General features: G+C 41.2%; 1 long non-coding RNA gene across 1 annotated transcript; it reads right to left on the bottom strand.

The window, feature by feature from the left end:
- Positions 1-1803: 1803 nt before the first annotated feature.
- On the bottom strand, positions 1804-5547 carry LOC118238219. The gene is made up of 3 exons (XR_004767986.1): positions 5370-5547; positions 2335-2419; positions 1804-2032 (listed from the first exon to the last, which is right to left on the bottom strand). It is a non-coding gene; the product is annotated as an uncharacterized LOC118238219 (long non-coding RNA).
- Between the last annotated feature and the right edge of the window lie 22002 nt (positions 5548-27549).

Here is a 27549-nt window from a genome sequence, read left to right on the forward strand (position 1 = left end):
TAGTGCTTGTCTAATCATCGAGGGGAAAGACATATCATTCAGAATAAACAAGAAGGGGAGAGCAATTTAATTGGCTCCTGATGTTCCGTCTAACACAGACCAGAAGTCTTAAAACCTAGAGGCTTATTTTTATTTGTGAGTATATTTATTTTTATTTTTTAAATGCATTTTCCATCTGTGTTGATAGAATTCCAGTCAAGGAACGTCCATCCTGGCCTCTTTGATCTTTTGCTCACCTTTCTGAAGCACGAAAGGGTCTCTGTTTCCCTTATGTAGAAGTACTTCCAGCCAGCATTTAATATGAAAGATGTTTATCAGACTTGGGACGGGCATATTGAAGCCATTCTGCAGTTGGCTCTCTCTCTGCTTGGCTCTTCTTTTTCTAGAAGCCACAATCCCCCCCCCCCAATACCATTCTCAACCCACCGTGTTTCTTAACACAGTTTTGTACAGATGAAGGGGATGTAGGTGTCTATCAAAGAGTTGTTCTAAAGGCAAGGGAGAATAATAAGAATGAGGAGTCAGGTATTCTTTCTACCAAGGCGTTGCCTGACAGTTTCAGCACCTTCTGTTTGCTGGACCTTGATGAGAAGTCCAGACTTCAAGGCAGGCCCTGGAAGATGATTCTCAGGGGGTCCCCTCACATTTTCTTCCCCCCATATCTAGGAAAGCTATCTGTCTATGAATTATTTAAGTTCAGCAGACCAAGTTCTCAAATAAAATGGAGTTTGTTTTCAAAAAAAAAAAACAAAAAAACAGCTGGTGAAGATATGTTTCTTTTCAAGTGAAAGGAGTACCCCTTCTTGGGTCACTGAAGCTGAAGGATCGAGAAGATTCTAGAACTAGCATTTTTTTCTTTTCTTTTTGTCTGTTTTTTATGACAGTGTTTCTCTGTGTAGCCCAGCCTGTTCTGGATCTCACTATATAGACCCAACTGGATTCAAACTCACAGGGATCACCTACCTCTGCCTCCCAAATGCTTGGATCAAAGGTGTGCACTACTATTGCCCAACTCAAACTAGCATTTTTTTAAAATTTACTTGCCACATTTTTTTTAATAAACTGTGGTGCTTACTAGTTGGCTTACATGTTAAGTCCATGTTTTCTTATTCTATGGAAGCATGCTTATGAAATGTATACTTTTCCAATGTTTTAAACAAAACATTCATTAAGAGAAATGCTTCAACTTTAAGGAAAATTAATTTTTACTTTCCTGTTTCATTATTATTATTTTAGACAGGGTATCCTATAGCCCAGGCTGCCCTTGACTTGCTATTTAGGCAAGGCTGGTTTTGAACTCCTCATCCTCCTGCTTCTACCTCCCATCTCTGGGATGATAGGTATGTGACCGCCACCCCCCCAGGATTTTTTATCAATCTTAACTTACAAAATGTGACACACTAAGATGAACAGTTGTATAGTGAACAGAATCCATTAGAGACCCAAAATTTTACTAAGGTTTCTCTAAATAAATGGACTCTGGAGATATAGTTTGGGTGTAGTTTCATTGACTATATTCAATTAATATGCAGCTTTTTAGTAGCCATAGATTGCAATAAAAAGCAATACACTTCTAAATAATTTTCTTTGAACTTCTCGTTTTGGACAAAATGACTGTGAGGTCTTCCCCTGTAACTTCTGCAGCTAGAGGTTTGGAAGAAATTTCTTTGTCTACTTACACAATTTGAATATCACACAGAATAACTAAGCTGTTTTCATGGAAGGTCTATGAGGGAAGGTTTCCTGAAAGACACCAACCAAGTTAGTAAAATTTGGTGAAGGAGAAAGTAGGCAACACACTGCTGGTTTTTAGAACTCCGTTTATTATACATTCCAGACAACAGAAACGAACAGCTGGAGCAGTAGGGCAACTGCTTACTTGTTTCTCTCTGAATCAAAGAAGGGAGAACTTTACAGACTCCAGCTGTGCTTACTCCTGGGTTTCCTGGCTCTCTGCTCTTCTGTGTTCTGTAGTCGATGTGTCCAAACCTCAGGGGACGCGCCATCCAGCACAAGCCAGTTTTCTTCCTTTCTGTTTTAGAAATAATGAATATCAGATATGTGTAATACTCCTGGATGACCTGAGATGCCAGGGGAGGGGGAAGGAGGAAGGGAGGGAGGACAATGGGAATGGAAGAGTGTGGAGGAAAGGGAGGGAAAGGAGGGAGGTGGGGGGCATAGAGGAAGGGGAAGAGGAGGAGCAGGAAGAGACAAAAGGATAATGAAAAGACTAGAAACTTGTGTGGCCCAGTCAGTTTCAAGGAAGGAAGAAGGGAAGGACAAAAAAATGAAAGCAGCTAAAGATGAAGAATTGACAAGAAGGAAGAGCATTACTTAATAGGTCAGTGCTTCTTTCTTCTCTTCTCTTCTCTTCTCTTCTCTTCTCTTCTCTTCTCTTCTCTTCTCTTCTCTTTTTTTTCTTTAAATTAGAAACAATCTTGTTTTACATGTCAATCCCAGTTCCCTCTCCCTCCCCTCCTGCCCTGACCCACTGGCCCCTTATCCCATCCCCCTTCTGCTCCCCAGGAAGGATGACACCTTCCATTGGGGATCTTCAAAGGCTGTGGCATCATTTGGAGCAGGGCCTAGGCCCTCACCCCATGTATCTAGGCTGAGAGAATATCCCTTTATGTGGAATGGGCTCCCAAAGGCCATTTGTACACTAGGGAGAAATGCAGATCCACTGCCAGAGTAGACTTCTTCAAAAGAAAATGTGCTTCAGATTCTTCAAGAAGGCTTGTCAAACACTGACTCACAGGACCTACCACAACTTTTGATTTTCTGGGGCTACTGTGAGGCCTGGGAGTCTGCATTTTAACAAGAGAGACTTCCAAAGACATGTTAAAGTTGAAAAGCAAGTTTGCTGGCTGGGAGAGGCTCTCTGCAGATGGGTTACATAGCATAGCATGGAGTCTTGAATCTGAGCTTCAGAGGGAATAAGGACAGAGAAGCAGATATGTAGAGAAAATTACCCAAAGAACAAAAGCAAAGTGACACTAAGAAGTAGGAGGGGAGGACTGACAGAGGTCCCTTAGAGCTTCAGCATGCAGGTTTGCCCAAGGAAGTCAAATAGAAAACAGGGCAAAAAAAAGAAATAAGAGACAATCAAGTTGCAGGTAAGGCATTAATGAAGGCAGCCAAAAGTTGTATCTAAGTACTCAAATTTCTTGGTCAGTCCTGTTTCCCAATATAGATATGTAGCCTCTGTGAACCCCTGGAATGGATGTATTAATTAGCAGAACCTTGATTGTGCACATCCTACCATTTGAATGGAACAAGGTCAGAAGTCTTTGCCTTTGTAGTCACTTTGTTTCAACTTTGGGTGTTTACTGCTAGTCTACTTAGTACACCTGAGAAGGCAAATGGGAACAACTGGTTCTCTCAGGTGGCACACCCATGGCAGGTAGGTCTATCTATCTATCTAGCCACTCCCGTGGGTCTGAGCTGTAGCACAGCTCTGTGGCTTTGCTGGGCTATCACTCTGAGCATGTTTAGCCCCGATTTCTAGGTCTAGGAAATCTGCACAGGAGCTCCAGGGTCCTGTTTTCCCAACACCTTTTCTAGATGTTTTCACTCCCCTTTGCCCTAAAACTACAAATGTGAGGATTTTAAGTCAGACACTCAGAATTTTGCAAATGTTTAAGGTGCATTTAACATGTATGGCAATCCAATAAAAGAGGCAAGGCTAACTCATGTTATCAATAAGGAAATCATTTGTCCACTAGCATGGGCCTCTTTAAAAACTGCCTGATGTAGCACAAGATCAGTAGTCAAAGAGAAATGGGTTATGATTTCAACCCAGGTTATCTAATACACTGGCTGCAATCCCATCATAGCCCTGGTTACACTTTGTCCGAGACATGAAGTAATGCATGCAGCCTATTAGTTTGGTTTCCTGCAGGGTTCATTTTGCTACTGATCAGTTTTGTTTTCATTTTTTCTGCAATAATATTTAAAATCTGTGAGAATTCATCAGTACTATCCATTTCCTACTTGCTAATACATTCTAATGGAAGCATTTTTTGTTATTGTTGTTGTTGCAACTTCTAATTATCTTTTAAATCTCCTGGGAAACATTATTTGAAATGTTTTCCAAGTGCTTCTTAGTCTTCTCCATGACATTCTTCTGCTGAGGCCATTTTCTCTTATTTTTCCACTCAATGTGCAGAGCTCTTTCTCATGGCCAGGGCTCTTATCATGAGTTTTCTCTGTCTGCAAACTCATGAGGTAAGGATTTGAGCGACCAGCATCAGTATCTGACTTGGGCTTCCTTAACAATCTTGTTGGGTCATTTGGTAGGCTTTTTTCCTGTCTGTCCTCTCCTCATGCTGACATTTGGTTACTGTTATGACAGTATTAAGAGGTGGAACTGTTATGAAGAGGGTTCTACCCTCCCTAGCAGATTTGTGTAATTTTAGCCAAATGGGTTTGGCTGTGATGTCAGTGGGCCTGATAAAAGGCTGAGTTCCAATCTTTCTATCCCTATGTATCACTTTTTTGACACATTATGAGACAGAGAAAGCCAGTGCTTTGCTCTTGGACATCCCAATTTTTGAAACAGTGAGCCAAGTAAATGTCTATTGCTTTGAAATTATCCATGCTATGGAATCCTGTTATAGTGACAGAAAAATCCAGGGCGACACATCCCTTCCCCGTCTTTGTGCAGAGCAGGTAGACAGAAGCATCCTCATGTCCCGGATAAAGCAACACCATTCAGACTAGGCCAGGAGCCTTACTTCTTTGGGATGATGTAGAGGTACATCTATATTTATTAATTCAAAATATGGAACAGCCCAGACATACACCAACAGATGAATGAATGAAAAGTGTGTACATTTACAGTGGAGTTCTGTAAGCTGGAGAGAGGATGGAAACAATGTTATTTTCAGGGAAATAAGACAAACTCACATGTGGAATCTAGAGAGATGGAGAAGAACATGAAAGCTGAAGGACTATGAGTTGCATAAAGAGAGCCCTGATAGGGGGGACCAGAGAGGGTGATGGGGAACAGAGAGGGAAATATGTTATTCTCCTGTTAAGAATCTATATTTAGAGATGTATATGAGCAAGTCATAAAAATGCATCTGTATAATGAAAGCCATAAACAATGAAAAAATACAGACTGATGCCAGATGGCTCAGCAGGTAAAGGCACTATGCCACCAAACTTGAATACCTGAGTTCAAGGCCATGGATCCCCAGAGAAATACACACAGATAGAGACACACAGACACACAGACACACAGAGACAGTCAGACACACAAAAACACAGAGTGGCAAGTAATACTCCCCAACATGAATAAATTAATAGGTAGGTAGATAGATAGATATAATTAAAAGTAAAAAAAAATATTCAGACTACAACCAGACCTGCATAATGGTTTTCTTGCAGCTCTTTTATTGCCAGTCTTTGTGAACTGAGCCTCCACTCAGTTAAAGCGAAGCTCTGGCTGAGTGATATGCCAGCCTGTGGTACATTGTACCAGTGGCTTTTAGTATCCGGTCTTGGGGTGACTAAACAATTTTCAACCTGCCCACTCATACACACAACCTTTGCTCATGGCAAATCTTGGAATTTTGGCACCTGATTGGAAATGCAGTTGCCACTTAGAGGCAGGAAGGAATTACCATGGTGACTAAGCATGAGTGGGCTTCTATCCTTAACTTGGACAGTTTTCCTTATGTGGTTTATGGTGGAAAATTCCATGTAGTAGGATTTTGGAATTCAACATTAACTTTAGAAGTCATCCATTGCATTTATCTGAGCTGTGCTTAACCATGGAAGTAAACATGAAAATAAATAAAGCATGAGTTTCATGGATTCATTACATTAATATGGTGGTCCCCCTTATCTACAGGGGATATATTTCAAGACCTCAATGGTCTGATAGTGCCAAACCCTATATAGAGTTTTCTCCTATATATACACAACTGTGGTAGGTTTAATTAATAAGGTAGGCACAGTAAGAGGTAAATAATAAAGTAAATAATAAAATAAGTAAATAAAATAATAAAGTAAATAACCATCATGATATATAAGCAATTATGAATTATTATTTTGAATAATTGATATATAAATACCATAATATCCAAATATGTATCCAAATAATCAATAATATTAATTATTTAATAATAGTAAGAGGTAACTTAAACTATAGATGGTATAACCGTAGGCTGGGAATGTGGTTCAGTGGTAGAACACTTGCCTAGCATTCATGAAGCTCTGGCTTTAATCCCTAGCATTCCACTGACAGCAGTAAACAGGGTAACTAGAAACTGAGAGATGAACTGAATCACAGGTGTTCTTGAGTGAACATGGCTTACCTCCTGCCCTCAAAGAGCCAGGAGATTCTCCATGGGCTCACTCAGAGCTAGCAGCAGGGTGCAGTTAGTCTGAAGACTGGATAATTACACTCTCTAACTCTGGGTCTGGAGATAACTGAGTCCTTGTTTATTAAGCTCTGCACAATTTTGAAAGCAAGAAAAAATAGGAACATTTCATCTACTTTATGGAGAAAAAAATTTCAATAGTCATTCCTCCTATTTGTTGCACCTAAAGTTATAACTCCCATGAGAATGACTAGGTGAGCAGAGAAAGACTCCCAGATGGTGGAGAACAATACCACATTTCATTCATGAAATCCAAACTGGAGAAGCTTTGGAAATGAGTAAAACCCAATTCTGACAGCACAGGGGCTCCCTCGATATGAAAAATCCATTGAGCAGGGATGGTTTCTCAGTATTGTTTGATAAAAGTTTTGTTTTGGTCATCAGAGAGAAAGTGATTGCATGATTGTTGCAGCAACTTATACAAGTTGACTGAAAGACCATAGTGAGACAGGGAGTGTATTGTGTGATGGTTTAAAAGAAAATGCTCCCCAAAGGGAATGGCACTTTAGGAGGTATGGCACTATTGGAGTAGGTTTGGTCTTGTTGGCGGAAGTGTATCACTGAGAAAGTGGGCTTTGAGGTATCATATATGCTCAAGCCATGCCCCGTAAGACAGACCACTTCCTGTTGCCTGTGTGTCAAGATATAGGACTCTCAGTTCCTACTCCAGCACCATGGCTGCCTGCACCACTGTTATGATAACAGACTGAACCTCTGTAAGCCACAATGAAATATTTTCCTTTATAAGAGTTGCTATGACCATGGTGTCTCTTCATGGCAATAGAAACCCTAACTAAAACAGTGTAGTTTAAGGAAATTATGGGAAGGAAATGATCTGTTAGGGGATGGTAGTTAAGGCTGAAAATGCTGAAAATAAAGGTATTAGAACATGTGTTGGGCTACTGAAAAAAAGAGACCCCAAATACAAGTGCTTAAGTAATACACATGTAATTTTTTTCTTTCCTGTGTCTAGCAACAATCTCCTATTAAGTAGTCCAGGTTCATGGGATAGCTTTCCTGCCTTTAGTTAGTCATTCGGGGACATCGTTTGATCTTACTTCTTCAGTTCCTAGGATTTTTTTTAATTGGTTGAAAACAGATCAAGTTAGAAGGAGAAAGCACAGAGATGGAGTTCAAGCAATTTCCTTATGATACAGAAGGCTACCCAAACCTCTTCCTTTCTGACAATGAGTACAAATCACATGACTACATCTGCTACAAAGTAGTCTGACAAATGGAAGCTCCAGCTGAAGATCCATATGCCCAACTAAAATTTGACTACCTGGAAAGAAGAGAAGAAAGTGTTACTGCTGGTCACTTGCATTCTGTTCTCTTGAGGAGTGTGGAAATCCAGGTCAGCCTCATTTTCCAAAGCACTCAGAGCCATCTGTGGCTCATGGGCCAAAAGGTCAGTCTCTGAAGTCACACAACGACACAAGTGGAACCTCTTAGCTACCACCATAAAACTTCACTGGTTTCTAATTGCTGGAGTCATTTGTTGGAGTCATTTCCTACCCACCTCAAGGATTCTGTGTTAAAGTACAGGATATTTTCTTTTTCTTAAAGGAGCAGCTTGGATCCTCTAGGTTGAGGCCCTGAAAGATTAGTCTGTTTCAGGGCTATTCTAAAAAACTATCTTATTCTTTTCAGGACCTTCTTCAAATGCTCCATTGTTTTCACTCACAAACTCTCTTTAAATGGTTCTCTCTTTTTAGAGCTCTTTGGATAGAAAGGGAGAATGTTAAAAAACTGAAATAAATATTGGCATCTGTTGACTTAGGGATGGAGTGTGTGTGTGTGTGTGTGTGTGTGTGTGTGTGTGTGCAGCTTGATACAGATGTTGAAATATATCCTGAAGATAAATATCTGAGTGCTGACTAACCCCGAGTCCAAGTCCTTTTTCATGGTGGTCTCCAACATGTAAGCTTCCAGAATCACAGCTTCAATTCCAGAGGAAATCCAGTATTTCCCTTCTCATTAGTGCCTGCAAAAGTCCCAAGACTATTACTCCAGGCTCGACTCTGACCAGATTCCTGACTCCTTTAATTAATCAATGTGATGAGGAATTCAGTGCTCTAAATGGTTAGGAACATGTCTAATCCTACACCAAGGGCAAAAGCTGACAAACATTAAACAATAAAATGGAGAAACACATTGCTGTGAGCCCATGTGAGCAGGGAAGCCAGGTGATGGGAATACAGCTCTACTAGTTCATGTGCTTGCAAAGTTTAAGCATTTGAAGTCATTTTATAGTGACTTAAACAGTTACCTTCTTAAATTTTTTAAATCACATTTTAAATGTGTGTATGTGGATTGGGCATGTGTGCCCAGCCTCCCCATGGTACGTGTGGAAATCAGAGCATGACTTGTGTAGGGCAGTTCTCCTTTCTCACCATGTGGGTCTTGGGGGATTCTGGTCCCTGGGATAAAACCCAGGCTGTTGAGCATGGTGGGAAGCACTTTCACCCACTGAGCTAGCTCACCAGCCTTTGACTAAGGTAATTCTCTAAAGCCTCTAACTGCTCACTTGCCTAAGAAGTCCTCTGGCAGTGTCATGCTTCAAATGCTTGTTTGCAGTTATTGTATCTCTATGTCCTTTCACTTGAGGACAGGCATATGTTGACCCCCTGAGACCTAGTGATCCTATGGACTTTAGTGTGTTACATCACAGTATTCATCCCAATTATAGCTTTTCATAACTTTGACTTTATATTCCACTTGTTTATTGTAATTTCATGCACTCCCTCCCTCTCGTGTGCTCTAATATAATGGAGGCTATCAAGAGTAGAGCATCCTTAGTCAGACTGCAGGAAATCAAACCTCTATTGCTTGCATATGTAATATACTTTTCCATGATTCAGCAAATATTAGTTTTATTGACAGATGGTGAGATACCCTGTGACATTATCTCAGGCTTGCAGTAGACAAGACGTGTACCACAATAACAGCAAGACCATTCACTCAATGAGGACCAGGAAACAGCATAGTGGTACCTGCTTGTAATTCTAAGATTTGGAAACATTGGCAGGAGGATTTAAAGTTCAAGGTCACCCTCAGCTACATAGTTGACATGAGGCCAACCTGAGCTGCATGAGACCCTGTCTCAGAAAAACAAGGGAGGGGGCATTAGATAGGTAACAGAGAACTGACTGTCGCTATTATACACTTACAGTGAGATAGATTGGTTGGCACTTAGAACAGTCTAGTGAATGGTGAAGTGGTTAATAACACAGACTCTAGGCAAAACTCTAGTTTCCTCATTTACTACATACCTAGGTTTAGGTAAGTAACCTGACCTCCTTATGTCTTAGTTTCTCAAAATAGAAATAATAGTACTTGCCTCACAGCATTGATGTGATTGTGAGATGAGTCAATATTAATATATACATATATAATTTTTAAAGTGACTTAGGACCTAAGAAAGTAAACACACAAGAGTCATGTAACTATTTAGTAATAACTTTGTTAGTGTTATAATTTTTCCATGAAAATTTGTGTGTAAACACTCCATGAACAAAGTGAGGCAAATATTGTTCAGTAGCAAGTTCCCCAACGTGGGGAAAAAATGCAAAGCACAAAACCCACATTTTCTTTTTATGAACCTTGTCTGAATTATCCACCTCTGAGTAAGAAAGTGGGAATGACATACTAATGGAAAAACAGGCTAATAAGCCTACTCCAGCTCCACATTGGAAGGGTGGAATCATTTACCGGAACACTGTCCAACTTTCTAATGCTGCAATCAAATCACTGCTCGGAGAAAGCTACAAAACCAAGTTCCAAACAATGAAAACACCAGTTTCTCAGTGGAACCCTGCCAACCATCTGGTGTTCATATGTTGTCTGGGGGAGTGGTGATCGTACAGGCAAGTAATGACCCAACCCCACCTCTCGGCAAGTGGCTTTGGTGCAGGAAGTTTTCTCTGGTCACTTGTGGCTGGTTAGTATTACCAGAAGAAGCCTCCTCCCCCCACTTCCCTTGTTAATGTTTTAAATTTCAGATCTTTCTTCAAGAGCACACAAGAATGGACTGTGGATGCATCTGTGGAGTTCAAGGCACCGAGGTTTCAATATTTCATAAATAAATGTGTTCTTTAAGGCAATTTTTAAGAAGCAAAGGGCCCACCCTGTTATGCAGGCCGAACACAGATTTAATGATAGTTGTCTCTTCTAAATTAAATACCGATAGTCTTAGATCAAGTTAAAACTGATTTTGGATAAAACTTGAAACATAGACACTTGATATTTCTTATTTCTTTGGTCTAAACTGTCAATTTTGTTAGCATTTTATCTTTTCCCTATAGTGTGGAACTTGATGTACAATTAAAGGTATATTTGTTCTTCTAAAATAATTAATCTAACAAGTATTTGCTGAGCTGCTAGTGCTGGGTACTAAGTTAAGGTCACTTATTTAGTGGATTATGAGGAATGGTTTAAAATATCGGGACAGTTGTGCTATGAGAAGGGAATATTGCTATAAAATGCTAACAGTGTGATAGAATTTTCTTTTTAAACCAAGAAAAGATGAAAATGAAGCTGGAAAACAGAAGACAGACGTGAGAGACAATTTGAACAAAATGTGAAAAAATACGCATTGGGGAGATTAAAGAGAAAATCTCCGTGGGTAACAGGACTGGTGATGTGGATTTCTTGCACAGCCCTCCGATTTGGCTGGGGTGGTGGTTTGAGTGAAGGCTCCCTCCCATAGGCTCATTTATTTGAATGCCTGATCCTCAGTGGAGCTATTTGAGAAGGGTTAGGAGGTATGGCCTTGGAGGAGGTGTGCTGCTCAGAGTGGGCTTTGAGGTTTCAAAGTCCCATTATCAAGAGTTTGACCATGCTCTAGTGGGTATGTAGATAACAAAAATTGGACTTTTTTTCTTTCTATTTTTATTTTATTGGGTGGGGGAGGGCAAGACGGCGAGGGGGGAGGTGTGAACATGGAAGAACTGGGAAGTAAATGTGATCCAGGTGTATGATGTTAAATTCCCAAAGAATCAATAAAAATGTTACATTGAAAAACAAACAAAAACTAAACAAAACAAAAAAATCCCTACAAAAAAAAACAAATAACAAAAACAAACCAAAAGCCCACATCAGGCCCAGTGTCTCTTTCTCTTTTGTGGATCAGGTGTGAGCGCTCAGCTGCTGCTCCAGTGCCTTTCCTGTTAGCTTCCCACCAAGATGATTATGGACTAACTCTCTAAAACTAAGCAAGCACCCAATCAAATACTTTCTTCAAAGAGTTTCCTTAGTCCTGGAGTCTCCTCACAGGAATAGAACAGTAACTAAAGCAACTGGGAAAGACAAAGGAGTAAAAAATGACAACACAGTAGCTGAATGCTAAAGGACACGGGACAAGCAGGAGGAGCTTATGAAGCAATAGCACCAATTACATGGGCAAATGTTCTCCAGCCTGTTTTGTTAAGGTTTAGAAACCTACACAGAAGACTTATTTTTGCCTAGGGATGTAGCTAAGTGGTTAGAGCGCTTGCCTAGCACGCATGAGGCACTGGGTTCAGTATACAGTACAGGGTCGGGGCAGGAGTGGTAACTTGTTTTGAACACTTTGATTAGCGTTCAGCAGCCACCCCCACCCCCCCATTTTAGTCTCTCCTTCCTTCTCTCTTTCTCCTCCCTCCTGCCTTCCCTTTCTTTCTTTCTTTCTTTTTTTTTTTTTTTGGTTTTTCGAGACAGGGTTTCTCTGTGTAGCTTTGGAGCCTATCCTGGCACTCGCTCTAGAGACCAGGCTGGCCTCGAACACACAGAGATACACCTGCCTCTGCCTCCCAAGTGCTGGGATTAAAGGCGTGTACCACCAACGCCCGGCTACCTTTTCTTACTTCTGAAAAGGACAGAAAAGTCTAATATGTGCAGCAGGGATTGAAATATATACCTATGATGTGGACTATTTATATTACTGTCACAAAACACATTAAACTGGCTTGTGAATTTTATTTTCTTTTGGGATATAGCTAAGCAGTATAGGACTTGCTCAGTATGTGCAAGGGCCTGGGTTCGATCCCTAGCATCTGTGAAAGAAGACAAACTGACAAATAATAATTGTGTCCATCAAAGGGTATGGGCACATTTTAAACAGAAGAAATTCATGGATCATAGTTCTAAAGCTAGCATGTTCAGGGTCAAGACACTGGCTGGTTTGTGTCTGGTGAGGGCTCATTTCTTTTGGAGATGTCTTCTCATGCTGTCCTCGAATGGCAACATGGGTAAAGAAGTTTCTAGGGCCTGTTCTCCATAAGCTCACCCTTTCTACTCGTGATCAAAGAAATCACCATCTCATCACCTCTAATTTCTCCTCCTCTTCATGTCCCCTCATCATTAGGATTCAACAGGTGAATTTGGGTGGCACACAAACAATTAGAGCCTGGAAATCACCCACAAAGCCAATTGCAGAGCATTTTGAAAACCATTAAAAGGCCGGGCGTTGGTGGTGCACACCTTTAATCCCAGCACTCGGGAGGCAGAGGCAGGCAGATCTCTGTGAGTTCCAGGCCAGCCTGGTCTCCAGAGCGAGTGCCAGGATAGGCTCCAAAGCTACACAGAAAAACCCTGTCTTGAAAAACAAACAAACAAACAAACAAAAACATTAAAAGGAAATACTTGCAGATAGATTTTTCTTTGGGCTGCCAGCTCTCACACACACAAAAAGACACAGAGATTTATTATTAATTATGAAAACTCAGCCTTAGCTTAGGCTTGTCCCACCAACTCTTACAACTCATTTCTATTCATCTACATGTTGCCATGTGACTCGTGGCTTTTATCTCTCCTCCTGCATGTGTTGCTCCTTCAGCCCAGCTGGTGACTCTGCCTTTCTTCTTCCCAGAGTTTACTCTGTCCACAAGTCCTGCCTGTACCTCCTGCCTGGCTATTGGCCATTCAGCACTTTACTAGAACAGTAAGAAGGCACCTTGGCAAAAAGACATCTTCATGGTGTACAAAAAGATTATTTCACAACAAAGAATAAAATAAGCTGAGTATTTAGTGTGGTTGTTGCTGTTTTTTTCTTTTTGGGGGTCTGCTTCCTAGTTCCCAAATAAATATATGGAGACTTATTCTTACCTTTGAATCTTGGTCTTAGCCTGGCTTATTTCTAGCAATCTTTTCTTAATTTAAATTATTCCATCTACCTTTTGTCTCTGGGCTTTTACCTTTTTCTGTTGTATATTCTTTCTTTCCTTCTTACTCCGTGGCTAATTGTGCAGCTGTGTGACTAGCCCTTAGTGTCCTCTCTCCTACTCCTTTTTCTCACTCTTCCTCCTCCTTTCTCTCTCTATTCTCTGTGTCTGCCAGCCCTGCCTATTTCTCTCCTGTTTGGGAAACCTGCGTGGGAAAAGAGCAAATGGAAAAAAAATGCATCTGTTAGAGAGCAGCATCTGTGAAAGGAAGAGGTGGATATGCAGTGTAGGGAGAAGGATGTCACCAAACCGTGATGCAGTCTTGCCCCACCCCTGCAAGGCCGTTGCTAGCCCAATTTGGGCCTTAGGAGCAAAGATGGCCCATCAGAGATGTCTCCCTTTACACAGAAATGGCTAGGCCTAATCTTCCTTACTCATTGGCTGTGGTCCACGCTGAGAAGAGAATCATTTTGGCTATCACCACTTTGCTAACCATTGGCTGAAAGAATGTGCTGAGAAAAATCAAGTTCTGTCTCAAAAGGCACAATTGCCAGGTACTAAACACCTGCTAGTCATATCCTTTGAAATGGATCAGGACAGGGCTCCAAGAATAGGAAATACAATGATAGATCCAGAATAAGAACCACTAATCTATCCAAGATAGATGAGGCCTAATGTAATCATCTTGCAGCAAGTTGGCAAACTGGTCTCCTCCAGTAATAATACATTCTAGGGATTCAGCGTTGGTGTCTATATCTGACAGCTTTCATATTCAGAATCCACATTCGGTAGACAGGATTTGGTAGGCAGGAGACTATGCTAAGTAATCTCTATCAACTTGCCTTGGATTTGGACTCACCTAGGAGATACACCTCTGAGGCATGTGTTGTGCTGACTAGCCGTGTGTGTGTGTGCTGACTAGCCGTGTGTGTGTGTGTGTGTGTGTGTGTGTGTGTGTGTGTGTGTGTGAGAGAGAGAGAGAGAGAGAGAGAGAGAGAGAGAGAGAGAGAGAGAGAGAGAGAGAGAGAGAGAGGTATGTTGTGTTGCCTTTGGAATCTCCAAAGAGGCTTAGCTGTGGAGGGAAGACTAACCCTGAATATAGGTGGCATTAGCCCATAGGCTGGGTTCCTAGACTGAATAAAAACTGAAAAAGAAAAGAAAACAAAAACAAAACAAGTTGAGCACTAACATTCACTCCTCTGTCTCCTGAACATGGATACAGTGTGACCATTTCCTTCACACTCAGTCACAGCAGCTTTCTTTACTATTCTTTCCTTGTCATGATAGATTGTTCCCTCAAACTGTGTGCCGACATAACTTTCTTCCTTAAGTTGCTTTTGTTGGTTGTTTGGTCACCGTAGTGAGAAAAGTAACCAAGACAAAGCCTACAATGCCAAATCTACATGTATTCTCCATCTCTCCTTTGATGGCCAACACATTCATCTGTTTTATGGGGTCAGACTGACCCAGACTGGCTCAGCCTCCCTGTGTGTGGAAATGAACAGGCATTGCGCTTTTGACCTCTTCTTTACAGTAAGAATTATGGGAGGTTTATATCCACTCTAGTTCACTTTAGAGTTGATTATGATCATTTCATTCGCACCTGCCAAGACGTGTCACTACAGGGTCAAGTCTACCTTCTCTAATGTTCTACACACAGTGCAGATCTCTCTTGGAGAAGAAGTCTGGTTGTTTTTAATGTTAATCTTTCAGAAACTTGAAGTCTCAGAAAGGGACTTCCTTTTCTGGATGTTTTCATGGACAAGGGGACTCAATTAACATCATCATCGAAGTCTGTTAAGGCTCAGCTGTTATGACTTCCCTTATTTGATTATACATTTCATCTTTATTTTATTGTTGTCTTGAGACAGGGTCTCGTGTGGTCCATGATGGCTTTGAACTCACCAGGCAGCCAAGGACAACCTTGACCTTCTGATCTTGCTAACCCTGCATCCATAGCTCTTTTATCATCCTTCTCTGTAGGGGGAGTTGGAACCTGGTCCCTAGAGGGTAGCTTTGCTACTTGGACCCTTCTACCTATGCATCATTTGCAGTGTGTTCCCATGAGTTTTTCTGTCTTCCAACATCATTTCCAGGAAGCAGAGGCCCTCTGATTTCAGCATACACAGACCTCACGCTCTTACTGTCATACTGCTAAATATGTTTTCCTGTCAGGTCTAGTCACATCTTTCTGTGAATGACCTCTCAATCTTTCTGTAAATATTTTTGGCTCTTCTGTTTTCTGCCTTGTCACATGCATGCCTGAGTAACAAATTTTGGGAGAAGACAATATGGAATAAAACACTCAAAATAAAGGTCCATCTCAGAACTATTATATCCTATAAAACCCAGAACATACGGTATACCACTGCCCACGGAAGCATATTTTATGTCTGTTTAGAATTAGGGTGTTGGCAATGGGAAGTCATAGTTTTGCATAGAAACAAACTAAATATATTTCTTATAAAGCTAACTTGTCTTAGGGTATGATCATGCCAGGTTTGTTTTATAGTTACATGATCATTTTCTGTTCTTAGGTGCTTTTAGGTTAGGTATCAATAACAACAATCACCCCAAAAGGTCTTATGGTTTAACATTACTACACCACTAATTTGTTTTTAGTGGAGCCACATAATTTCATTTTCATTTGTAAAAGTATTATTGAGCCAGGTGTGGTGGCACATGCTTGGAATCCCAGAAGTCTGGAGGTGGAGACAGGAGAATCATGAGTTTGAGGCTAGTCTGGGCTACATAGCCCTTTCTCAAACTACATGAATTAATGAATAATTGAGGTGAGATTTACAAACAATACATTTTATTAATTATTAATTATTAGGTATTCAGTTTGATGAATTAGGACAATTATATATACTCTGTAACTACCACACTAAAAAAGATAGGACATTTTCTAGCCATAGAAACTTTTCCTGTATTCCTTTGAGTCTGTCTCCATTCCTTAGACAATCACAGTTTTGCTTCTATAATAATTGATAAGTTTCACCCATTTAAAAACCTTATACAATCATACAACATACAGTGTTTTGTGTCTGTCTTTTGCTCGGCATTGCTCTACATTTATGTATTTATTTATATGTGGGTGTGTTGTGTGTTTTGAGGCAGCTGACTGACTGCCTGCCCTGGTGTGCATGTGAAGGCAGAAAGTCCCTCTTTCTACTGTATAGATGCTGGGGATAGAACTTGTCAGGCTTGGTGACAAGTTCTTACCTGCTAAGCCATCTTGCTGCCTTCAGCATGAGTTTTACCTATTTGAGGTATGTAATAGTTTGTTCCTACTATTGCCAACTTGGTGTGTGTATGTATGTATGTATGTATGTATGTATGTATGTATGTATGTGTCTGTGTGTGTGTGTGTGTGTGTGTGTGTGTGTGTGTGTGTGTGTGTGTATCCTAACTCTGGAGTGTCCTCTGCCTTTTTCTTTGGCAGAGTATGGGTCAGCCTCTGAGAAATACAGAGGGTTGGCAGAGTCAGTCAACTAGACACCATCAATGCTTAATCTTTGTACAAAGATATAACATCTCTCTATCTTGCTCTCTTTTAGTGAGATTCAGTCTGAGCGCAATATACCAGTCTTTCATTTGCTCTGAGTTATCCACTCCTGGCTGATGAGTCCCATGGAGGCTCTGAACAATCAACATTCAGAATATATATATATATATATATATATATATATATATATATATATATGTCACAGAGAATAAGATTTATTATTTTGTAAAATGAAAATCCAGACAGGGTGTTTGTGTCAGCAGAAATGGCCTTTTCGAGGCTTGGTGTAGTGCCCCAGATCACAGAACTGGGGAGGCAAAGGCAGGCAGATCTGTCAGTTGGAGGCCAGCCTGGTCTAACTGGTGAGTTACAGGCAAGCCAGGGTTACACAGTGAGATGCTATCTCAAAATAAAATTGAATATAAAATAAGAAAAATGAAAAGACAAAACAACTGACTTTTTCCATGTGGTCATTTATGTATCATCTCTAAAACATTGGTGTACGTATTTCCACCTAAGATAGCCACAGTGGACAAAAGGCTTGAAGAAGCATATGTTGTAGGATTTTATAGTTTTTACAGACCTACAGTTTAAGGAAGCCATCCGTGTTGTGTTCTGCTGGAGAGAAATCAGGTACACAGTTGTTAGAGTTTGAATCTTCAATGTTTGCTACCAGCTTGTGTTTTAGTGCTTTTCCATCATGCTGTGAAGGTACATGGGGAGGCTGCCGAACCTTTGGGCATGGGGCCTGGCCAGTGGTCACAGGTTACTAGGAATGGGCCTTTGAACATTATAGCCCAGTCCATCATTGTGGCTTGGTAGTCTGCTTCCTGGTCCACTGAGTTTTGAACTGCCTCTGCCACAACCCTGCTGCTGTTAACCAGGTCACTCCACTATGCCTTGCCTAAAGGGCGGACTGAAATCCTCTGATATGCGAGCCAAAACAGCCCTTTCCTTCCTAGGTTGATTCTTTCTAACATTTTAGCCACAGAGATACAAACTTCCTAATGCAATGGTGTTAACTAGCTGCTAGAGAGTTTGGGAGTCTAGGCTGGCTGGGTTCCCAAGAACATATACTATAGCTAAGATGGCTCTCACAAAACGAAATGAGTGTGTTTATGGGAGCAGAAGTTTTACAGCTTTGATTAGGTTCTCAAAGGTTGGCTCTATACCCACAACAGCTTCAGAGGTTCCGTCCATTATCATCATGGTGGGACACGGGCATGCAGGCAGATATGGTGCTAGAGGTAGCTGAGAGTCCTACATCTGGATCCACAGGCAATAAGAAAAGATAGTGAGCTACTGGGTCTGGCCTGAGCTTCTGAAACCTCAAAGCCCATGCTCCAGTGACATACTTCCTCCATTGAGGCCACACCTACTCCAATAATGCCACACCTCCAACAATACCACTCCCTATGAGTCTGTGGGGGTCATTTTTATTCAAATCACCACATTCCACTCCCTGACCTCCATAAGCTTGTAGCCATATCATAATGCAAAACTTCAAAAGTCCTCATAGTCTTTAACCATTTCAATCCTGCTTAAAAAGTCCAAAGGCCAAAGTCTCTTCAGAGACTTATGGCTGTCTCTTAACTGTAACCCCTGTAAAATCAAAATGAAAAAAGCAGATCACATACTTCCAACATATAATGGCTCAGGATATATATTACCATTCCAAAACATAGGGAAGGGAGCAAAGTGAGGAAATGCTGGACCAAAGCAAGATCGAAACCAACTGGCCAAACTCCAAACTCCACATCTCCATGTCTGATGTCAAAATACTCTTCAGTTATTCAACTCCTTTCAGCTTTGTTGACTGCAACACACTTCTTTCTCTTGGACTGGTTCCACTTCCTGTTAGAAGCTCTCCTTGGCAGGTATCCCACAGCTCTGGCATCTCTAACATCGTGGGGTCTCCAAGGAAATTCAGGCTTTACCTTCACAGCTTCACACAATGTAGGGACACTCTGAAACATGCTTGGCCTCAGCAGTTTTCCTTAGTTGAAAAGGAAGAGTCCCCTTTCTTTTGTATTGATCTAAAACCAGAACCTGTGGCAGAAGCTGCCAAGTTCTGCTGCTTTCTGGGACTGGAACATGGCCACCTCATTTAATTACATCTTCACCAGCTGTCTGTTTTGGGTGGTTACCTTCATTGCCTAAGTTTGACTGTCCTGGAACTCATGCTGCAGACCAGTTGGCCTGGAACTCACAGAGATCTGCCTGCCTCTGCCTCTGCCTCTGAAGTGCTGGGATTAAAGGTGTTCACCACCACACCTGGCTCTAAATTTTTCTTTAGTTCCTTTTCACAAATTGGAAATTTAGCTGGGTGGGATCTTGCCCTGAGGTCACCACTCCCTTTATTCTATTTCTTAATCAGTTTATCTCCTTGAATATAGTATTTAGCTCCATTCCACTTCCTGGTGCTCCCTTTCTCAATCTGTACATTTTATATTTTTTCTTGCTCAGTTTGCTCCTTTTCATTATAAACCTTCATTAGAGTTAATACTAGCAACCATATGGCAGGGTCTATACTAGGCTGTTTTGAGTTTTCCTCTGCCAGCAGAATTAATCCAAACTCTTCACTTTAGCCTCAGGCAGACTCTTTGGACAAGGGCAAAAAACAGTCAGTTTCTTCACCAAAATATCATGAGACGAGTCTCTAGGCCACAAGCTAACATTCTTCTCCTCTAAAACTTCTTGAGCCAGGCCCCCACAGTTCAAATCACCCTCAGCACCGCTGTCCTCCATGCTCCTACTGGGATGCCCATTAAGCCCCACTTAAGGCTTTCAACTTCTTTCCTAATCCACAGTCCCAAAGTCCATATCCCTTCAAACAAAACCATGGTCCAGGCTATAACAGCAATAATTCAGTCCCTGGTACCAACATCTGTCTTAGGATTTCTTTAGGGTTTCTATTGCTGTGAAGAGACACCATGATCACAACAACACTGTTTCTTTTTTTAAAAAATATACATCTTTGTCTATTTCTTTCTTTCTTTCTTTCTTTCTTTCTTTCTTTCTTTCTTTCTTTCCATCCTTCCTTCCATTCATTCGCTGTCTTCCTTTTTTACATCCCATTCCTACCCCACCTCTCTCTGCCCCCACCCACCTCCTCCATTTCTATTCAGAAAAGGTCAGGCCTATCATGGATATATAAAAAAAAAAAAAAAACATGGCATCAAGTTGCAGTAAGACTAAGCACCTCCCCTCTGGACAAGCACTGGACAAGGCAACCCAGCATGAGGAATAGGATTCCCAAAGCCAGCCAAAGAGTCAGAGACGGCTTCTATCCCCATTGTTAGGAGCCCCACAAGAAGAACAAGCTACACAATCATGACATATATGTAGAGGGCCTAGGTCAGTCTCATGCAGGCTCCCCAGTTGTTGGTTCAGTCTCTGTGAGCCCCTATGAGCCCAGGTTAGTTGATGTGGGTTTTCTCGGACCACTGCAACTCTTATAAAGGAAGTCATTTAATTGAAAATAGTTTACAGTTTTGGAGTTTTAGTCCATTATCATCATGGCAGGACATGAAGCATACAGGCAATCATGGTGTTGGAGAAGGAGCTGAGAGTTCTATATCTTGATCCACAGGCAACAGAAACAACTATGGGTCTCACTGAGGTGGCTTGAACATAGGAGAATTTAAAGACTGCCCCCCCCCCCACAGTGACACACTTCCCCCCAAAAGGCCACACCTACTCCAACAAAGCCATACCTCCTAATAGGGGGGCCATTTTCTTTGAAACCACCGTAATCAAGGTCTGTCAAGATCTGTGAAAATTATTTTAACAGCACTTTATGATTTTACTCCTATAAGCATTTTGTATTAGCTTCAATCAATGCTGTCATAAAGACCTTTTACAATTGTGAATGAGACTGTTTAGAACCCATCTCTAATGTGTTCTTAGGCTAACAGTTTTGAAGATCACTATATTTAATGTACTACTTTATAAATTTTGTTTAGATTTCTTACTCTGTTATCCATAAATGATGGCCCTTTGTTTTTAACCTTTATATCATCTAATTTATTTTTCTTGCCTTCCTTTGTTGGCAAGGGGCAGGAGTTCACTGTTGAATGCACATGCTAAAAACTAGCTTTGTTACTAATCTTAATAGGAAGATTTCTACTAAAGTATCACAAAAAGTAACGCCTATAGACCAGCTTGTCAGTAGCAATGTTTGTTTTATTTTGCTTGGGAAATTCTTTCCTGTTTTTGTTTGAGAACATTTTCAAAATGAATGGTGAATTATTTTACATTTTCTAATATTAAACCATTCTCACAAGTGGGGTTGATAGTTCAGTGGTAAAGTACTGGCCAAAGTATGCACCAAGCTTTAGGCTTTGATTCCCCCTCACTACAAAATCAACCAACCAACCAACCAACCAACCAACCAACCAACCAACCAACTAACCAGCTTTACATTTGTGGTGCTAGCCTCATATTTTTATGTTAAAACCCATTTCTGAACTTGCTTTGACAACATTGTGTGCAGAATTTAGTTTCATTCCTTATAATGGCATTGGTTTATTTTTATGGCTGTTTAATTTTAGCAATAAGATTTATTAGCTCATAAAATTATTGAGATGCTCTTTTTTTTCTGTTCTTTGAAACTTTTTTTTCTCCTGAGACAAGGTTTTACTACATAGTCTAGGCTGGCCTTGAACTTGTGATCTTGCTGATTAAGGTTCCTGAGCGCTGGGGTAGCAGGCATGCACCACTATGCTGAGCTCTTTGAAATGCTTTGAGGTTATCTGTATGTGAATATTTGGTCAATCATAGACACCAAAAATGTTGATCTTTTATGTGGGTAAAATTTAAAATAATAATTCAAATTATTTAATAGCTAATTAAATAGATTCCTATTTTTAATTTTGGATTTGAGATCTTCTTTTCTTTTTTGTGTTGTTTTGTGTTTGTTTCTGTTTTGTTTTTAGAGACAAGGTCTCTGTGTATATCCCTGGCTGTCCTGGAACTTGCTATGTAGGTCAAACTGGCCTCAAACTCACAGAGATCCTCCTGCCTCTGTCTCCAGAGTGCTGGGATTAAAGGCGTGTGCCAATATCAACGGGTTTTGATTTGAGATTTTTAATGATAACCTTGTTTAGTTTTTAAAAAATCTACTAAAAGTGTAATTGGAATCTTCATACTCATAGTCATTTCTTCTTTCTTTTTCATCTGTTTTACCAGAACCATTCCTGTCCTCTTACTGTTTTATGCAGTAATATTTTGCCCACCTTTCCAATCATTTCTTTGTTGTTATATCTGCTTTTAGCTCTGAAATGGAGTGTACAACACGTGCACCTGTATTCTCACTTGCTTTGCCTTCCCTTGCTTATAAATCTCTGTTTTTTAGCTAGATAGGGAGAAGGAATTATCAGCCCTTGGAGGCTTCCAGCATTACTTGAGTTATTCATGAAGAGATATGTGATAAGATACAGGCAAATGAGTGGTCGCTTGGCTTTGAGTTCTAACTTCCTTGCTGCCCTTGTGCATACCAGGAAGCTACACACTTGGTTCAGCTTGTAGTGCCCATTCCTGGAGTGTCCTTCTGCCATTTCTTTTCTTTTTTTTTCTCCATTTTTTTTATTTAAATTAGAAACAAGATTGTTTTACATGTTGATCCCAGTTCCCTCTCCCTCCCCTCCTCCCCTTCTCCCCACTAACACCCCATTTATCCCACACCATTTCTGCGCCCCAGGGAGGGTGAGGCCTTCCATGGGGGGGGTCCTTCAGAGTCTGTCATATCCTTTGGGATAGGGCCTAGGCCTTCCCCTGTGTGTCTAGGCTGAGGGAGTATCCCTCTATGTGGAATGGGCTCCTACAGTCCATTCCTATACTAGAGATAAGTACTGATCTACTACAAGAGGCCCCATAGATTTCTGAGGCCTCCTCACTGACACCCACATTCATGAGGTCTGGATCTGTTCCATGCTGGTTTCCCAGCAACCAGTCTGGGGACCAAGAGCTCCTCTGTCCCGACCTGCAGGACTTAAACCTGGGGCAAGAGAGTCATGGATAGGGAATGGGGAACAAGAGACACAGAAAGAACGACCACAAGACAGGATTCTGATCAAGTGGCAAACTTTACTTTTCTCTCAGGCTAGCTTATATAGTCGGCAGAGCAGGATATGGGGAAGGGTAGAATGGGTTGTTTGTGAGCCAGGTGTTAGTGTAGGCAGGATATTAGGAAGCCACAGAGAGGATGTTTGGCAGAATAAAGAGTTTATGAGTAAGAGGTCCAGGAAGGGTGGCCTAGGTGACTGAGACTGTGGGTGGAGGACTGGGTTAAGTTGTTTCTTTTCTTGAGCTGAGGTTCTAAGGAGCTGCTATGTAAAGGTTAACTACGTGGCCTGCCAAGCATGGCCTAGGATCTCATGCCAAGCCCTGAGATTTGGCTCCCAACACTCCTCCTTGTTCAAGTCAGCTGTTTCTGTGGGTTTCACCACCCTGGCCTTGATCCCTTTGCTCATCACTTCCCCTTCTCTGCAACTGGATTCCAGTTCAGTTTAGTTTTTAGCTGTTGGTATCTGCTTCTACTTCCATCATCTGCTGGATGAAGGCTGTAGGATGGCATATAAGTTACTCATCAATCTCATTATCAGGCAAGGGCATTTAAGGTAGCCTCTCCACTGTTGCTTAGATGGTGTCATCCTTGTAGATCTCTGGACATTTTCCTAGTCCCTGATTCTCTTTAAACCTATAATGGCTCCCTGTATTGTGGTATATCTTATCTTGCTCTCCTCTATTCTTCCCCCAACTCAAACTTCCTGCTCCCTTATGTCCTCCTCACCCCTCCTCTTCTCCCCTTCTCATTCTCCTAGTCCCCTCTTCCCTCCCCCCATGCTCCCAGTTAGCTCAGGAGATGCTGTCCCTTTCCCCTTCTCTGGGGGACCATGTATGTCTCTCTTAGAGTCCTCCTTGTTTCCTAACTTCTCTGGCAGTGTGGATTGTAAGCTGGTAATCCTTTGCTCTATGTGTAAAATCCATATATGAGTGAGTACATACCATGTTTGTCTTTTTGTGACTGAGTTACCTCGCTCAGAATGGTTTCTTCTAGTTCCATCCATTTGCCTGCGAATTTCAAAATTCCATTTTTTTTTTGTTTTGGGTTTTTTTTTCTGCTGAGTAGTACTCCATTGTGTAAATGTACCACATTTTCTCTATCCATTCTTCAGTTGAGGGACATCTAGGTTGCTTCCAGGTTCTGGCTATTACCAGGCCATTTCTTTTCTAAAGAGAGTTACTCCTTCCTTCCTTCCTTCCTTCCTTCCTTCCTTCCTTCCTTCCTTCCTTCCCTCCTCCCTCTCTTTCTTTCTTTCTTTCTTTCTTTCTTTTAAATTGGATTTGCCTCTGGCCTTTTAAAATAGAAAGTGTCTTTAAGGATAAGTTCCATCCCCAGGGAAAAAACACTAGAGAGAGGCTGAATACCAGGAGAAGGAAGAGCCCCTTTGTCAAGCAGGCTGACACCTCAAAGGATGCCATTTCCCCAAATATATTCTTGAATCAATTTCTCTATTAAAGAGGGGAGGGAAAGTTCCAGGCAGATCTTTGAACTGATTGTTTTGGTTGCTGGCTAGTAGAACCCACTCCTCCCCCAGAGGGAAGGGAGCTCAGGGAAGAAGAGTGAAGTAGGGAGAAAAGCCAGCAAACCCATCTGAACAAATGACAGCATCAAAGGAAATGACAGATGGCTTTTCAAACCCCAGTCCTCTGTTTACAAGTTTTGGACCACTAGATAATATGTGTACTTTAAGATGTCTTACAAAACATGCATGTGTTTGTGTGTGGTGTATGCACAGGCACCCATATATGTGGAGGCCACATGACATCAGATGGCCTACTCTGTCACTGCCCTCAAAACCTGGTCCTTCACTGAACTTGCAAGTCCCAGCCATTCTCCCAGGTTGCTGCAAGTGTTTTTCCTCATGCTTGTCAGCCCGAGCAGATTGGCTGTTTTTGCCTCTACTGCAGTCAGCTGAAGAACGGCCTTCAGGGATATGCTGTTTAGTAGAGCACAGGGGAGACTATTTACAACAGAGAGCACTAGAGTGACCATCTAAAAAAAAGTGGGATGGGAGACTAAGTGGAGGGACAGTAGGGCTCCAGACAGACACTAAATAAAGTGTAACTAGGCACCCTCTTCTATTCACACCCAGACAACATCATAGATGCTAGGATTTTTTTTTTTTTTTTTTTTTGAGACAGGGTTTCTCTGTGTAGTCCTGGCTGACCTGGAACTCACCTTGTAGACCAGACTGGCCTCAAACTCACAGAGATCTTCATGTTTCTGCCTTCTGAGTGCTGGTGATGTTGAGTGCTGGTGATTTTTATTATTATTATTATTTATTTATTTTTTAATTTTTTAATTTTTATTTTTGATGCTAGGATTTTAAGGAACTCATTCAAATACATTGTGCTGGATAAAGGCAACTCAGAGTATGGCTCATGCCTGTGCTACCAGCATTAGGGAGGTTAAAGGATTGCTGAGAGTTTGAGACCAGCCAGCTTTCGTTTCATAGAGGGTTCCAGGACAACCTGGGCTACATTGTAAGACCCTGCATTTTAACAACCTGCAAAACCAGCAGGAGAAAACTTAGAATTTTGTGACATACAGTGCACAGTTGCCATCCTGTCTTACAGACTTGGACCTCATTTGGAACTGGTTTTGATGGTTTAGTCTAGTTTTGACACTACTGTTGTATGTATCTCATTGTCTCTTTGTGCTGGACACCTAACCTACTTCTGGTTGTTGACCTAAAGCTGGCTGCAGAGCCGTCTCATTTAGACAGGCCTTTGCTTGTCGGCAAGACAGGTCTGTCCAGGCAGACCTCTTGTTTATTTCATTTGCAGCTGTGGTAGATGGAATAAGGAAGAGATAAAGCAAGTAACTCAGTGTGTGTGTGTGTGTGTGTGTGTGTGAGAGAGAGAGAGAGAGAGAGAGAGAGAGAGAGAGAGAGAGAGTGTCTGTGTGTGTTTATATGTGTGCATCTGTATGTGTGTATGTGTGAGCATGTAGGTATGTGTATATGCATATGTGTATGTGTATATTGCATGAATATTTGTATGCATACATATGTGTATGCATGTGTATGCATATGTGGTGGTGGGGATCAAAACCAGCACATGTTAGGCTAGCAATTACTTCTGAGGTCCATCTTTTCACCCTAATGTACTGGTGAATACACTAGTTTAATGAGGACAAGCATCCCCGTTTGAGGCTGGCAAGGACCGCAGGGTAGTTCCAGTAGTTGACACATAGTTGGGATAGAAATAACTACATTCCTCAAGAAGGCAAGGGATGAAACCAACATATTAAAACTAATCAACATGAGTGCAAGCTCAGAGAAGTCCATTTACCTTGAGCCTTTAACCAGTGAGGAATGGCTAACCATGGTAATCCCTTTAAAATATTCTTTTCATTAAATATAGAAGTATTGATGTTGAGAAACAAAACAGGTAGAGAAAGTAGAAAGATAAAGAAAATTAAGCAATAAATAGTATTATTCTGAATTTAGTAGTTATAGTTAGGTGATAACCCCTTTCAATGTATTCTTATATTCTTATATATAATACTTGTTGGCTTCCTATTCATCCCAAGTTCCTAATAGTTTAAGATCAGCCATCATTATTTGTGATAGGAAGTGGTTTATATTTATAGGTTTATTTATTATTTGTTTTTTTGTGGTGCTGGGGCTCAAGCTCAGGTCTTTGTACTTGCTAGGCAAGTACTGTACCTCCAACTAACACCTGCTACCCTATTGGATTCATTTCTGTTTGTTGTCAAGAACAGTTAGTACTGGGTATGACTATATTAGCAGTAATTGGGAGTAGTTTTGTATTTTAAGTAGATAATCATCAAATAAGTTATAAATTGATAGAAAAGGAGTTTGGAAAGCAGAGTCTTTTAAAAAGAGATTTGAACAGTTTTCCCCCTGGTTTTTTTTATAGAGGCGGTCTTGCTATATAGCCCTGGCTGGCCTGAAACTCTTCATCCTGTCTCAAGCTCCCCTGGGCTGAGATTACAGGTGGGTGTCACTATGCCTGTGTAGCTTGAACAATAATTTTTAAAAATGAACAGCTTCGGATAATAAATGACCAGCTTTACAATTCAGCCTTGAGCACTGCGAAAAACCACAGAAAGGAAATGGCCATGGTCCCTTCCAGTCACAACCTGCTGAAGGCTTGAAAACTTTCCACCCCCCAGTGTCTTAGCTGCTGTGTGTCCATCGCTGTTGTCAGTGACCCCTTTCTACAAATCAATGGGGTTGGCAATCCATTCCCTCACTGTCTTTCATTCCCTATCAGTTACAGTCCCTGTCAGCTACTCCTACTTTTCTGTGTTCTGACAACCCTAGATGTCCCTCAGGCTAGAGATGGTTAGACCTTTACTCCCAGGCATCTGCTTTTGATGCATGGAGGACTAAGCTATGGATAGAGGCAGAGAATTCTGATGACTCTGGAAACCCCAGGGGGCCTGGGGTGTGCAGCAGGTGGGTGGATGGCATGGTAG

Source organism: Cricetulus griseus, chromosome 2 (genome assembly GCF_003668045.3).
Source record: "Cricetulus griseus strain 17A/GY chromosome 2, alternate assembly CriGri-PICRH-1.0, whole genome shotgun sequence".
Classification (NCBI taxonomy): domain Eukaryota; kingdom Metazoa; phylum Chordata; class Mammalia; order Rodentia; family Cricetidae; genus Cricetulus; species Cricetulus griseus.